At 35.1% G+C, this 14139-nt stretch overlaps 1 protein-coding gene and 1 pseudogene across 2 annotated transcripts in view; both read right to left on the bottom strand.

The window, feature by feature from the left end:
- The window catches only part of SCLT1 (sodium channel and clathrin linker 1), a 213158-nt gene that overhangs the window by 27725 nt on the left and 171294 nt on the right, over positions 1 to 14139 (bottom strand). The gene's annotated exons all lie outside the window — the stretch shown is intronic.
- On the bottom strand, positions 13192 to 13843 carry LOC123251848 (annotated as a pseudogene).

Here is a 14139-nt window from a genome sequence, read left to right as displayed (position 1 = left end):
CACTCCTACCAACCACTGCTTCTGCTCCTACACATATATTGCTGCATAAAGGTGGTGAAAACATCATTATTGTCAGGAAATTCTTCTATGCTTCTCTTATCAATTTACTAACTTATTTTCCTTAAAAGCTCTTTGAAAATCTCTTCACCCTACTTCAAACTTCCTATGGTCCTCCCTTCTTGTCTCCTTGGGTGAGAATCATCCTTCATATTTTATAGAAAAAATTAGTTGTTCACTGTGAACTCTTTCTTCTCCCTTCTTCCTCATCTGATATCATTCATATGTCTTTTTTGTTATTATTTTTTCTTTCATTCCCATCTCACTAGGAAGAGGTTGCTCTACTACTTACAAGGCAAACCTGTATAAATTATTCCATTCCATGAAATCCCAACAGATTGCATCTTCTGGAATCCTCACTTTCTCACTCATCTTCAGAGTTTCTCTGTTTACCAGCTCCTTCCCTAACACCTACAAACACTTTTTTTATGTCTTCTCCATCTTCAAAAACCCCTTATTTGATCCTTCTATCCCTGCTAACTACTGTTCTATATCTCTGATTATCCTTTGTCACTAAACTCCTTGAGAAGGTCTTCTATAGGTGACTGTGTTTCCTCTTTTTACTCTCAACCTCCTGCAGTCTGGCTTCCGACTTAATTTTTCTATTGAAATTACTCTCTCCAAAGGTACCATTGATCTCCTAATTAGCAAAACCAATGATCTTTTCTCAGTTCTCACTCTTCACCCCTTGCACTCTTTGACACAGTTAATCACATTCTTCTTCTTGATACTCTCTTCTCTAGATTTTTTTTGGACACAAATGTCTCTTAGTTCTCCTCCTATCTATTAGACTGTTCCTTCTCTTTTCCTTTTTGCTGGAACCTCACCCAGATTCTTATACCTTTTAATGGTAGTGTGTCCCAAAGGACTTGGTCTTTGGTATCCTTTTCTTTCTTTCCCATTTCATTTGGTGATCTTGTTAGCTAGCTCCCATAAATTTAATTAACATCTCTATGCTGATGTTTCTCAAATCTACTTATCCTACCCTAACCTCCCTGCTGACCTCCAATCTCACATCTCCTTCTGAAATGTGAATATCCCAAAAATTAGTTAACTTCTCGCTTTCTTTGTAGTTCTTATATCTCCTCAAAATCTAGGTGATATTTAATATGAATTATTTTATTTATTTATTTTGTAGAGTGCTAATTGGCAAGTATAATCGATTGAACATACTTGATTTCTACAAAGTAAAGAGTAGAATTTACCTGTGGAATATAAATGATTCTGATGTCATTACCAGAGCTCCTGGTACATTTCTTAATATTGCATTAAGTTGAAGTCATAATAAATAAGTTAGGGCTTTGAATGTCAAACAGAGAATTTTGTATTTGATTCTGTAGATAATAGGGAGACATGGAAGTTTATTGAGTGCTATGTGTGTGTGGGACATGATTAGACTTGAGCTTTAGGATAATCATTTTGGTAGGTAAATGGAAGTTGGACTGCAGTGGGGAGAGATTTTGTGTTGAGCAGATTCACTTGTATCCAGTAATGGGTAAAGTTTTTGAAGAGGGGGCCAAAGGAAAGGAAATGCTCATCTGTCAGTCTGTTTCTAAGACAACTCTTATGAAGTTTCATTGTACTGTATCCTACTCACTGTGTTCGTCAGATTAGGAATAATGTCGTGAGGCCGAATAGAACATTTCAGGGGGCCGCATCTGGCCTACTGGCCATAATGTGCCCATCACTCGATAGCCAATTAGAATAATCCAGGTGTGAGGTGATAAAGATCTGCACTTGAGTGGTGGCAGTATCGGAGGAGAGAAGGGGGCACATTAGAAAGATGTTGCACAGGTAAAATCGACACTCTTTGTCAATAGCTTTGATATAAGGGTTAAAAGAATGAGTGAGGAGTCTAGGATGATTCCTAAATAGGATAGGAAGGGTAGGACAAACTTGATTAAAAGACTTTGAGTTACAAAATACATAATATTTTAAAAGTGATAGAAATAGGCTACAACATCCAGAATGCTGTGTTGGGATATTCTTGAGCTGAGATCTTATGAAAACACTATGAAGACAATTGACTTTTTGCTATTCATTGCTACATTCTAAATAACAGAATCATACATTTGGAAAATTCATTCATTCACTCACTCACTAGTTTATTAGCTCAACAACTTTTTATAAAGTGTTCAAAATAAACAATGAAAGTATAAGTGCTAGAGGTTTCTATGAAATGGTTAGGGCATTTTCTTCAGCTGTACTATCCACAAGAAGAATGGTGAACCTACTAACTTCCTACAGGTTCTGGTTCTGATCCATTCTTATCAAGGTGACCATGGTGCATATATCTTGCAGTCTAGCATTGTCATTTGATGGAGGTTGATACCAAATGACCCTAATGTTGTTACAATATTAGTTCCCAGCTAAGAGAAGCAAATCTTGGAAATCAGGGCATTAATGATGTAACAGTATATAAGTAAGCAAAGTAAGGAATTGAGATTTTGGCAACATAAAGAAAGGATGAGAACAAAATTTAAAAAGACAAATTTAATTAAAGCTTTACATCCTGCTCTACTCCCTCCTCTCTAAAAACAAAATGAAAGAAAACAAAACAAAAGACAATGACACAGACACATCTAGTATTCTAGCCACAATTAGGTAGAATAAATCCGGGTAGAATAATTCCATTTTATTCACTAATATTCAGGACATTCTACCTATAGGCATACTGTGGCTAGGATACTCCTACCAGCAAACTCCTCTTCCAATTTGAGTGATATAGGATTTCTGGTTGTCTAAGTGAAATCCAGAACTCTTCTCCTTCTCTCATCTCCACCCAAACTAAGCTTTATCTCTCCTGTATCCCAATCTAGTCCTGCCCCCCTGCCATTTTCATTAAGTCCTTGGGAATCTCTTAGGAACATTTACTCAACTGATAACAAATTTCCATTCTTTTGGCACTTATGGAGTATTCCCCCAATGATACTGAATCTCTGGTCACCTTTTCTGATGTTGGTTTCATCTTTTTGCATGCTCTTTGTGGTTTGTGAAAAATGACTAAGTTGAAAGATCTTGACCTAAGAAAAAGATCCTCTCCTTACAGCTTTTAGACAATTCACTCATGTCAGAACCTGACTTTCCCTGAACAATATTTTGTAAGCCTAGTTAAGCTCTTGTATTTCAAGCTCATTCAAGATATGAAACTCTTTATGAGAAGTCATTATTCTCAAAAACATTATAAATACATTTAAATTAAAAGATATGTCATAATTTCTCAAGTTCTAGGATAAGAGGCTTTAACTATGTCAAAAGCATAGATTTGATTACAGTCCCTATAATTTCTTAGATTGCTTATTACCTTTGAGGATAATTTTTCCATAAGCATAATTCATGAACTTTAAGATAAATATCTAGTTAGTTATAAGGAATAACTCTCACAACATGCAAAATCTTTCCATGGTGGGTAAAGAGTAAATCACCTAAAAGGTTATTCCATACTACATGAGAAAGTTAAAAAACAAAAGGTGTACTTGTTCACTATTTTGGCAGAGACATGATGGATCTGCCAGCTGCACCAAATGCTTTCTTCTCAACTCACATATGACAAATTATCAAAGCACGTGCCAGATGTTTTTTCCCTGTTGAATTATGCTATAATATGCTTCTATTACTCTTAGTAATTATGCATTTTGTAGTCTGCCAGTACCTGCAGCTGTCTCTCATACTGTTAATTTTTTAAATGAATGTCTTTAAAAATAAGCAGCTACAACAGCCAAACATTACAGATGTATAGCCAAGAATAATTTTTGAGAAACCAAAAAAAAGTCCTTAGTCTCAAATGTTGTATAATTCTTTTTTCAAGTACTTTAGATCATATCAAAATCATATGGTTTTGATCAAGAGTTTTACCTAACTTGAAAAACAATCATCCTTCATAATATAGTACATGAAAAATTCTAATGCATATAAGAAACAAAAATTATTTTTTGTACATAGAATCCTTTCTGTCATAGGACAGACCTATAAGAAATCCTAACTCCTTAATTTAGTGTTCCTGGGAAGTATGAAAAGAATTTCAATCCAAAAAAATTTGCTAAGTACTTACTGTTAGAAGGCTACCTGAAGGGCAGCTGGGTAGCTCAGTGGAGTGAGAGCCAGGCCTAGAGACAGGAGGTCCTAGGTTCAAACCCGGCCTCAGCCACTTCCCAGCTGTGTGACCCTGGGCAAGTCACTTGACCCCCATTGCCCACCCGTACCAATCTTTCACCTATGAGACAATACACCGAAGTACAAGGGTAAAAAGAAGGCTACCTGCAGTCACATTTAGCAATAATGTTGTTAAGAAGTGACACTAAGTTGCTTTCTAGCTATTTGACATGAGAAGAAGGTGGTATCTTATACTACTTTAGTTTTCTCTAGTCAGTACAATAGATACCAGGAAAAAGTGGTCCTCAATGAATCATGAATTGAGAAGGTGGCTATTAAAGGTATTATAAATAGGACTAAGATCCTGTTGATTAAAAAATGTACCCAATAAATTTATGTAGGCTTAATTAAGTAGAAAAGCCTCTTCTTCCCACCCAACCTAGTTCAAGGGAGCACTAATTTCTTGCAAAGGCAGGTAAGAGTGCCCATCAATTGTGGGAAAAGAAATATGATTAGGGTATAGAACCCTATCTTACCATACAGAGAAGTAGAAGGGGAATAAGGAAGGAGTGTGTGGGGAGGGGAGTAATATAAGGGAAGAAAAAATTGAGGGGGAGATGATTAAAAGACCCTAAAGAGAAGTAGGAGAGGAATAAGAAGGGAGGGAGTGGGAAGGTGAATAAAATAAGGGTAGGGGAAAGGGGGACTGATTAAAAGCAAAACACTGGTGTGGAGGGAAATAGTGAAAGAAGGAAGGGCAGGATTAAAAGAGGAAATCAAAATGATGGAGAATACATAGATGGTAATCATAACTGTGAATGTGAATGTGATGAACTCACCCATAAAATGGAAGAGGATAGCATTGTGGATTAAAAACCAAAATCCCACCATATGTTGTTTACAAGATACACACGGTAAAGGTAAGAGGCTGGAGAAGAATTTATTGGGCATCAAATGAGAAAAAGAAGACAAGAGTAGCAATCATAATCTCAGACAAAGCTAAAGTAAAAACAGATCTGATTAAAAGAGATTAAGGAATGTAATTACATCTTGATAAAAGGCAACATAGACAATGAAATATCAGTACTTAATATATATACACCAAATGGCACAGCATCCAGATTTTTAAAGGAGAAACTATTGGAACTTAAGAAGGAAATAGATAGTAAAATGGTATTAGTAGGGGACCTCAACCTTCCCTATCAGATCTAGATAAATTGAATGAAGAAATAAATAAGAAAGAAGTAAGACAAGTAAATGAAATTTTAGGAAAATTTGTTAATAGATACCTGGAGAAAATTGAACAGGGATAAAAAGGAATGTACCTTCTCAGTAGTACATTGTCTCTATACAAAGATCAATCATGTACTAGGGCATAAAATATCACAAACAAATTCATAAAACCAGAAATAATTTATATCCCTGAGTGCCTATATTAACAAAAAGGAGAAAGAAGAGATTAAAAAAATTGGGTGTGCAAATAAAAAAACTAGAACAAACTAAAAGAACAAACTAAAAACCCTGAGATAGAAACCAAATTGGAAATCCTAAAAATCAAAGGAGAAATGAATAAAATTGAAAATAAAAGAACTATTGAACTAGTAAATAAGACTAAGAGCTGGTATTTTGAAAAAAGCAAACAAATAAAATAGATAAAGTATTGGTTAATCTAATTAAAAAAAGAAAGAAAAGAATCAAATTAACAATATTATGAATGAAAAGGGGATCTCACTTCTAATGAAGAGGAAATTAAGGCAATTATTAACAGCTATTTTGCCCAATTATATGACAATAAATATGGCAATCTAGGCAAAACGGACAAATATTTACAAAACTATAAATTGCCTAGACTAACAAAAGAGGAAATAGAATACTTAAATAATCCCATATCAGAAAAATAAATTGAAAAAGCCATCAAGGAATTTTCTAAGAAAAAATCCCCAGGGCCAGATGTCTTCACAAGTGAATTCTATCAAATATTTAAAGAACAACTAACCTCAATACTCTACAAGGCCAAAACAAATGTACTCTCTCACACAAGATAACAATAATGCTATCAAAATGCCTGGCTATGTGCTACAGTGGCTAGAATACCATGCCTGGAGTCAGGAACAGTTCCTGAGTTCAAACCTAGCATCAGTATTTACTAGCTCTGTGATCCTGGGCAAGTCACTTAAGCCTTTTCACGCCAGTTTCCTATAAAATGAGCTGGAGAAAGAAATGGGAAATCACTCTAGAATCTCTGCCAAAAAAACCCTAAATGGGGTCATGAAGAATTGGACACAACTGAAAATAACTGAATAATAACAAAATCATTTACTCAGAAAAACTGATCATAATCCTTCAGGGGAAAAAATGGGTACAAAGAAATAGATGCCTTTCAAACATTTCTAATGAAAAGACTGGAGCTGAATTGAAAATCTCAAATATAACGCTCCAGAGAAGCATAAAAAGGTAAACAGGAAGAGAAATCAGAAGACATTCAATAAGATTAAACTATTCTCAGCAATACAACAATCCAAAACAATTCTAAAGGACTCATGATTTAAAAAAAAAAAAAAAGCCAACTACTTCCAAAGAAAGAACTTATGGAGTCTAGATCCAGACCAAAGCAAACTTTTTCCACTTTTTAATTTCTTTATTTTTTTCCACAAAAGGATTAATATTAATTAATATGGAAAACAGTTTTACATGACTGCACAAGTAAATCTATCATCAGATGGGGGGGTGGAGAATCTGAGAATGAAAATTCTTTAAAAAATGTTAGAAACTTATTTAATTGAGGAAAAAATTAAATTAAATTAAAAACAAATTTGTTATAAAGATATGAGGTACAATTTAGATTCATAAGCCTAACAACCTACTACCACTGATTCTGCATATGGATATACACAATTGAAAAAAGAATTGCTTTTAAAATTATCTTTAACATACACCTAAAATAGTGTTTTAAGTATACTCTATCTATCTATCTATCTATCTATCTATCTATCTATCTATCTATCCTCTTTCTAATTTGTGTATGTACACAGACACAGAGATACATACACAGAAGATGACCTTTGCAGTATTTAAAAAGTTTCTTTCCTAAGCAAGTTAAGCTAACAGCACTATACTATCTTTCAAAATTTTTATCATGAATTTAAATAAAATTCTTAAATTCAATCATTTAATAAAATGGAAATGAAATAATTCCTACTTAACAATAATTTTGGGACAATGTATCCTATCTTGGAAATAAACATATTAGCTTTGCCATGTTGTATCAGGAAGCTTTGGCAATATTCAATCATAATGACCCTGTCTCCTCAATTACAAACCAGGAATAGGCAGAAAGCCTAAAGACACTTGGCACTGGAATATGTTTTCGTTTCTAATCTTTTAAATTTAAACCATCTATATAGGAATAATTAGGAACTGATAAATAATTATACCAACTGGACATTCCACTGGAGACTATCACACAAAATAAAACCTTATTAGAATATCACATTCTTGCAAAATGTTATTTTTTTTAGTCCCATAGAAAGCAATTTTACTTTCCTTAAGTTTTCAGAATGTAAAAAAAGGACTGAAATAATTATGTATCATTTATGAATATGCTACTTATTATGTAATTATTGAATGATTTACTACTTACTAATCTAATTCTGTGAGTTATAACATAGTTAATAGAACTTGTAAAATCTAACAACAAAGAGATGGTCAGAAACACTCTGAAACAGGATGTTGAAAAGTACCAGAGTAATAAACAAATAGCAAAAAGATCTGATGAAGGGAAAATCTAAACATATATATACTTCCCATAGTTTAATATGCTTAATCATTCCCAAATTAAATAAAATTAGATTAAAATGTTCAGTTTAATCATAGGAAAAGAATTAAATCTTCTCTCACTGCAGGCAATAAGACTAAAAAAATGATTGAATACAGTAGGAACCAATATAATATCACATGTTATAGGCATAATCAACTAATAAAATATTATCTATAATACTCAAAAGCTGAAATAATAATAATAATAATGATAAAATAAAAGCACTTTATGGTTATTAGAATGATTCCTCACAACATACTTGAAGTAGGTAATATGTCAATTTTGCATAGTTTGCTATTTTTGCTAAAGTATGCTAAATCTCTTTGAAAGTATTGCTTCATGCCAGAAAAACCATCAATTTATATTGAATTCAGATTACAAAACTCAGAAAACATAATTACAATTTATATGGTCAATAAAAATTAACCAGTTTTATACCATGAAAGCATAAGAAGAAAAAACAACAGAAATAGCAGAGGTAGACCCAAAAACAAATTCCAGGAAAACAATAAGGGTTTTATGGTACCTTCTGATTAAAGAAAAATCCATTCTGCCTCTTAACTACTTGTGAAACCTTGGACAAACTGCTTAACCTTTCTAAGCTTCAATTGTCTAATTTTTAAAATGAGGGGGCTGAATTAGATGGCCTCAAAGTTTTCTTCCACATGATCCTATAAAACCAGAACAAATAAAACAAATTTGACTTATGACTGAAACAAAGTAAGTTGTTTGAAAAAGTTGAAAGGTTTATTGTAAAAAATATGGAAAGAATAATTACCACAAAGATTATTTCTAATATGAGAGAAAACTTAATTTTTGATAAGGCAGATGAGAAATGAAACAAATGTGAACATATAATTTGAAAATGCCCTGACTATAAACTATAGTGACTGGTACTAGTAATTTACCTTCAAATATAAGTTAGTAAAAATTCCTACACAGCACCATAAGTACAAATTGAAAAAAAATATCTATTTTACAGGCACTAAGAATATCAGTGATAATAACAGACCAACAATTGTCATCCAGTTCAATTCTATTCAACCCACACTACATTGAGCAAGGTCCTTGGCTTTTAATAGGGAGCACATGACATGTACACAAACATGTATCACAAATATGAATGTGAAAAAGGAAAATTAGGTAAGAAATATAAGAAGAGTAAGATCATGTTCACTTTAGAAAGTGAAAAACTTCATGGAAAACATAGAACTTGAAGTAGACCTTGGAAGCAGAGAAGACTTTAAAAAGGAGAAATGAAAAAATGAAGGGCTCCAAGGAAAGGAAGTTGCTATCTTACATAAAAGGAATTTTGAAAAGGCAGGACAAGCTCAGGGAATAGTTGTTATTACAGTTTGATTGGCACATACAATACTGTTTATGATGGAGAATAGTGAAATAATTCTGGAAAGGAGGTCTGGAATGAAATAATGGAAAAATTTAATGCCTGACTAAGAAGTTTACATTTGATCCTAGAGGAAATTGGCAGCCATCAAAGGTTTTTAAAACAGGACAACACTTGATTAAACTGGTACCTTGAGATTACTTTGATGGCTATGTGAAGACTGAATTGAATAGCAGAGGAAATATGAGCAAGGAGACCAATCTGAAATATTATAATACTGAGTTGTTGCAATAATATATACTATAGGAGTAAGGGTAGTGGCTGGAGAAGTAGAGAGGAAGAGATACAAGAGATACTAGAAGAAAAAAAAAAAGATACTAGTAGAGGCAAAATTAATAGGATTTGGCAATTGACAGAATGTAGTGGGGGGAGGAAGGGGGTAAAATTTCCCAGATTTCCAGTTTCATTGACTGAGAGGATGATAGTGTATTCAAGAGAAAAAGGGCATTTAGGGGGATTGATATGCTTGGGGAGGAAGCTATATTCAGTTTAAGATATGTTAATTTGGAAGCACTTGTGTAATATATGCATGGAAATGTCCAATAGACACATGAAAATCTGGTATTAGAGCTCAAACTTCGTGAGATTTGGGCTGATGATATTAGGGTTGAAAATAAATATTTAGAAATTATCTGCATAGAGCTGATATCAAGTTATGCGAGTAGAAGAGATGGCCAAGGGGAAAAGAATCCCCCTTTGGGAAAAAAGGCACAAGACAACGCCATGGGTGCTGGAGAATCAAAACCTAACACCTAAAAATGAGAAGATAAAGAAATTTAAGAGAAAGTAACTGAAAATAAGTGGTAACTTTTATTTTCAAAAAAATTGCTTAAAAGAGCAACCAGGAGAGAGCAGAGTCGCTAAAACTAAGAGAAAGGAAAATTTCAAAAAGGAGAGAGTAGGAAATAAAGAATGATCAAGGAGGATGAAATGATAAAAGGTTTTTTGATTTGAAAATTAAGGGTTCAAAATAATGGTCACCTGGAAAGGACTTTAGAGCATCTAATACAATGTTCTTATTTTATAGATGAGAAAGTAAAGGTCTAGAGAGGTTAGCTCACTTTCATAAGATCTAAAAGGCAATTAAAAGTAAATGTAGTTTTGGAGGGTTTTCTGCAAACACCAAACTAAAAGCCATTTGAATAGTGGTGGGTATGGAAGCTGCATGGCAAGAAGCTGAAGAGACTAATGGAAAAGATACTATGTCTTATATGCCTCAGAGGAATTGGTTGATAAAGGCATATTTTCCTTAGTAGGAAGAACATAATAATAATTTACGTGTAAATAAAATTATATGTAATTTTATTTTATTAAAAAATCTCCTGCCTTCTGTCTTAGAATCAATACTAAGCATCAGTTCCAAGGTAGAAAAGTGGTAAGAACTAGGCAACTGGAGTTGAGTGACTTGCCCAGGGTCACACAATTAGGAAGTGTTTGAGGTCAAATTTGAACCCAGGACCTCCTACTTCCAAAGTTGGCACTCTACCCACCTAGCAGTTCCTAATAAAAATTTGGGTAGAAAATTTAAAACTCATATGGAAATCAACGACATAAAAGTAGGAAATACCTAATTTTAGCAATGATTTCATACACAGCTGATAAACTGGGGATCAATCACACTTTAGCAATAATTTATACAGCAAATCCTCTCAACTAGGGTTTTTCAACCTAGAGTTTATAAACATTTTTATCTAATGTTTTGATAACTGTTTCAATATAGTTTTGTCTATAACCTTATGCATATTATTTTACACTTTTAAAAACATTTTGAGGGGGCAGCTGGGTAGCTCAGTGGATTGAGAGCCAGGCCTACAGACGGGAGGTCCTGGATTCAAATCTGGCCTCAGACACTTCCTAGCTGTGTGACCCTGGGCAAGTCACTTAACCCCCATTGCCTAGCCCTTACCACTCCTCTGCCTTGGAGCCAATACACAGCATTGACTCCAAGATGGAAGGCAAAGGTTTAACTAAATTAATAAATAATAAAAAGTAAAAACATTTTGAGAAGTTGTCCATAGGCTTATTCATTCATTTATTTATTTATCAAAATAATTTATTAATATTCATTTTTAACATGGTTACATGATTCAAACTCCTACTTTCCCCTTCACCCCCCGCTCTCCCCCCACCCATGGCTGATGCACATTTCCACTGGTTTTGTCATGTGTCCTTGTTCAAAACCTATTTCCAAATTGTTATTTGCATTGGTGTGGTAGTTTCGAGTCCACATCCCCAATCATGTCCTCAGCCCATGCGTTCAAGCATTTGTTTTTCTTATATGTTTCCTCTCCTGCAGATCTTCCTCTGAATGTGGGTAGCATCTTTACCATAAATCCTCAGAGCTGTGTCATTGCTTTCTGCTGGTACAGAGGTCCATTACATTCGATTTTACCATAGTATATCAGTCTCTGTGTACGATGTTCTTCTGGCTCTGCTCCTTTCGCTCTGCATCACTTCCTGGAGGTCTCTCCAGTTCGCCTGGAACTCCTCCAGTTTATTATTCCTTTTAGCACAATAGTATTCCATCACCCGCATATACCACAGTTTGTTCAGCCATTCCCCAATTGAAGGGCATCCCCTCATTTTCCAGTTTTTTGCCACCACAAAAAGCACAGCTATAAATATTTTCGTACAAGTCTGTTTATCTATGATCTCTTTGGGGTACAAACCCAACAGTGGTATGGCTGGATCAAAGGGCAGGCATTCTTTTGTAGCCCTTTGGGCATAGTTCCAAATTGCCAGCCAGAATGGTTGGATCAATTCACAACTCCACCAGCAATGCATTAATGTCCCAATTTTGCCACATCCCCTCCAGCATTCATTACTCTCCCCTTCTTTCATTTTAGCCAATCTGCTAGGTGTGAGGTGATACCTCAGAGTTGTTTTGATTTGCATTTCTCTAATTATTAGAGATTTAGAACACTTTCTCATGTGCTTATTGATACTTTTGATTTCTTTACCTGAAAATTGCCTATTCATGTCTCTTGCCCATTGGGGAATGGCTTGATTTTTTTATATAACTGATTTAACTCCTTGTATATTTGAGTAATTAGACCCCTGTTAGAGTTTTTTGTTATAAAGATTTTTTCCCAATTTGTTGTTTCCCTTCTGATTTTGACTACATTGTTTTTGTTTGTACAAAAGCTTTTTAGCTTAATATAATCAAAACCATTTAATTTACATTTTGTAATTTTCTCTAACTCTTGCTTGGTTTTAAAATCTTTCCTTTCCCAGAGATCTGACAGGTATACTATTTTGTGTTCACTTAACTTATTTGTAGTTTTCCTCTTTATATTCAAGTCATTCACCCATTCTGAATTTATCTTGGTGTAGGGTGTGAGATGTTGATCTAAACCTAATCTCTCCCATATTGTTTTCCAAATTTCCCAGGAGTTTTTGTCAAATAGTGGATTCATGTCCCAAAAGTTGGGCTCTTTGGGTTTATCACACACTGCCTTGCTGATGTCACTTACCCCAAGTCTATTCCACTGATCCTCCCTTCTATCTCTTAGCCAGTACCATACCATTTTAATGACTGTTGCTTTATAGTATAGTTTAATATCTGGTACTGCTAGGCCCCCTTCCTTCGCATTTTTTCCCATTATTTCCCTTGATATTCCATAGGCTTATTTAGACTGCCAAAAGATTCATGACTGACTCCCTCCCCACACCCTACCCCCAACAAAAAAGGTTAAGAAACCCTGATCCAGACACAGGTCATATCACTAAAAATTCTCTCTTACCAAAAGAGAACATTTGGCTGACGGTCCTGAGTTCTAAAAAAAAAAAAATCAAAAAATGTGAAAACAAAGATAATCTTTCAAGGCAACTCAAGACCAGGGTGGACAGTGGCATTTTTGACCTTTGGAGGAGAATGAGGTCCATCATCCATGTCAGGTTCTACATTGAGTCTCTCTGTGTATTATGGGTAAACCCAGTCTCAACATACGATTGGGCTCTCTTTGCAGGATCAAGAGACTTGGCTATGATGATTGCATTTCTGTAATGTGGAATTTGCTTTGGCTAGCAGAGAAGCCAGAAGCCTGCACACAATGCTCTCTCTTTCTCATTTGGCTTTGTTTGCTAGAGGGAGAGTAAGGGATGACTCCAAGAATATTTCTGGGACAGGCAGTCTAGGCCATGATTGATAACTCCTTATCGGCTGGGTTCACAGCTCTTGGGAGTGTCTGTAGAATGAAGATATCTTGACCACCAACAGATTCCTTTATTTCAACTCTTGTTTCTCCATTTGTTTCCTGGTATACACCAGACTTTCCCAACTCAGCACCAAGATGCCCAGAGATGCGTGTGGCCAGCTCTATGCAGGCAGCAGTGGCCCTGGCCCAGAAAACCCAGCAGCCCAGGACTCTTGCAAGTGGCATTCATGGTTGGGAAGATGGCGGGAAAGGAAGGGAATACAGGGACGGGGACGGGGGGGGGGAGGGGGGAAGCAGCAGCAGCTTCTTGGGCATCATCCAGCCTGTAGCAGGGACAGCTAGGTAGGCCAAGGCCAAATCTGCCTGGGAGCAAACGTGTGGGGGGTGGTGGTGGTGGTGGTGGTATAAGGGCGAGGTCAGAATAGGAAGGGAGGGGTCCAGTCCTGAGTTCTAAACATGAGGTGAAATCAGTTACGTATAATGACAGATAGCACCACCTATTTCTATAAGACCTTTCATTTATATCATTTTATTTAGACTCAATATAGTTTGATATATCTCTAAGCAAGTATTTACTGCATTAAGTTGTTAATCCAAGGCAGCCACTATTC

The sequence above is a fragment of the Gracilinanus agilis genome, chromosome 6 (assembly GCF_016433145.1).
Source record: "Gracilinanus agilis isolate LMUSP501 chromosome 6, AgileGrace, whole genome shotgun sequence".
Taxonomy (NCBI): Eukaryota; Metazoa; Chordata; class Mammalia; order Didelphimorphia; family Didelphidae; genus Gracilinanus; species Gracilinanus agilis.
The sequence above is the reverse complement of the archived record's forward strand: the minus strand, read 5'-3'. Positions and strand labels throughout refer to the sequence as shown.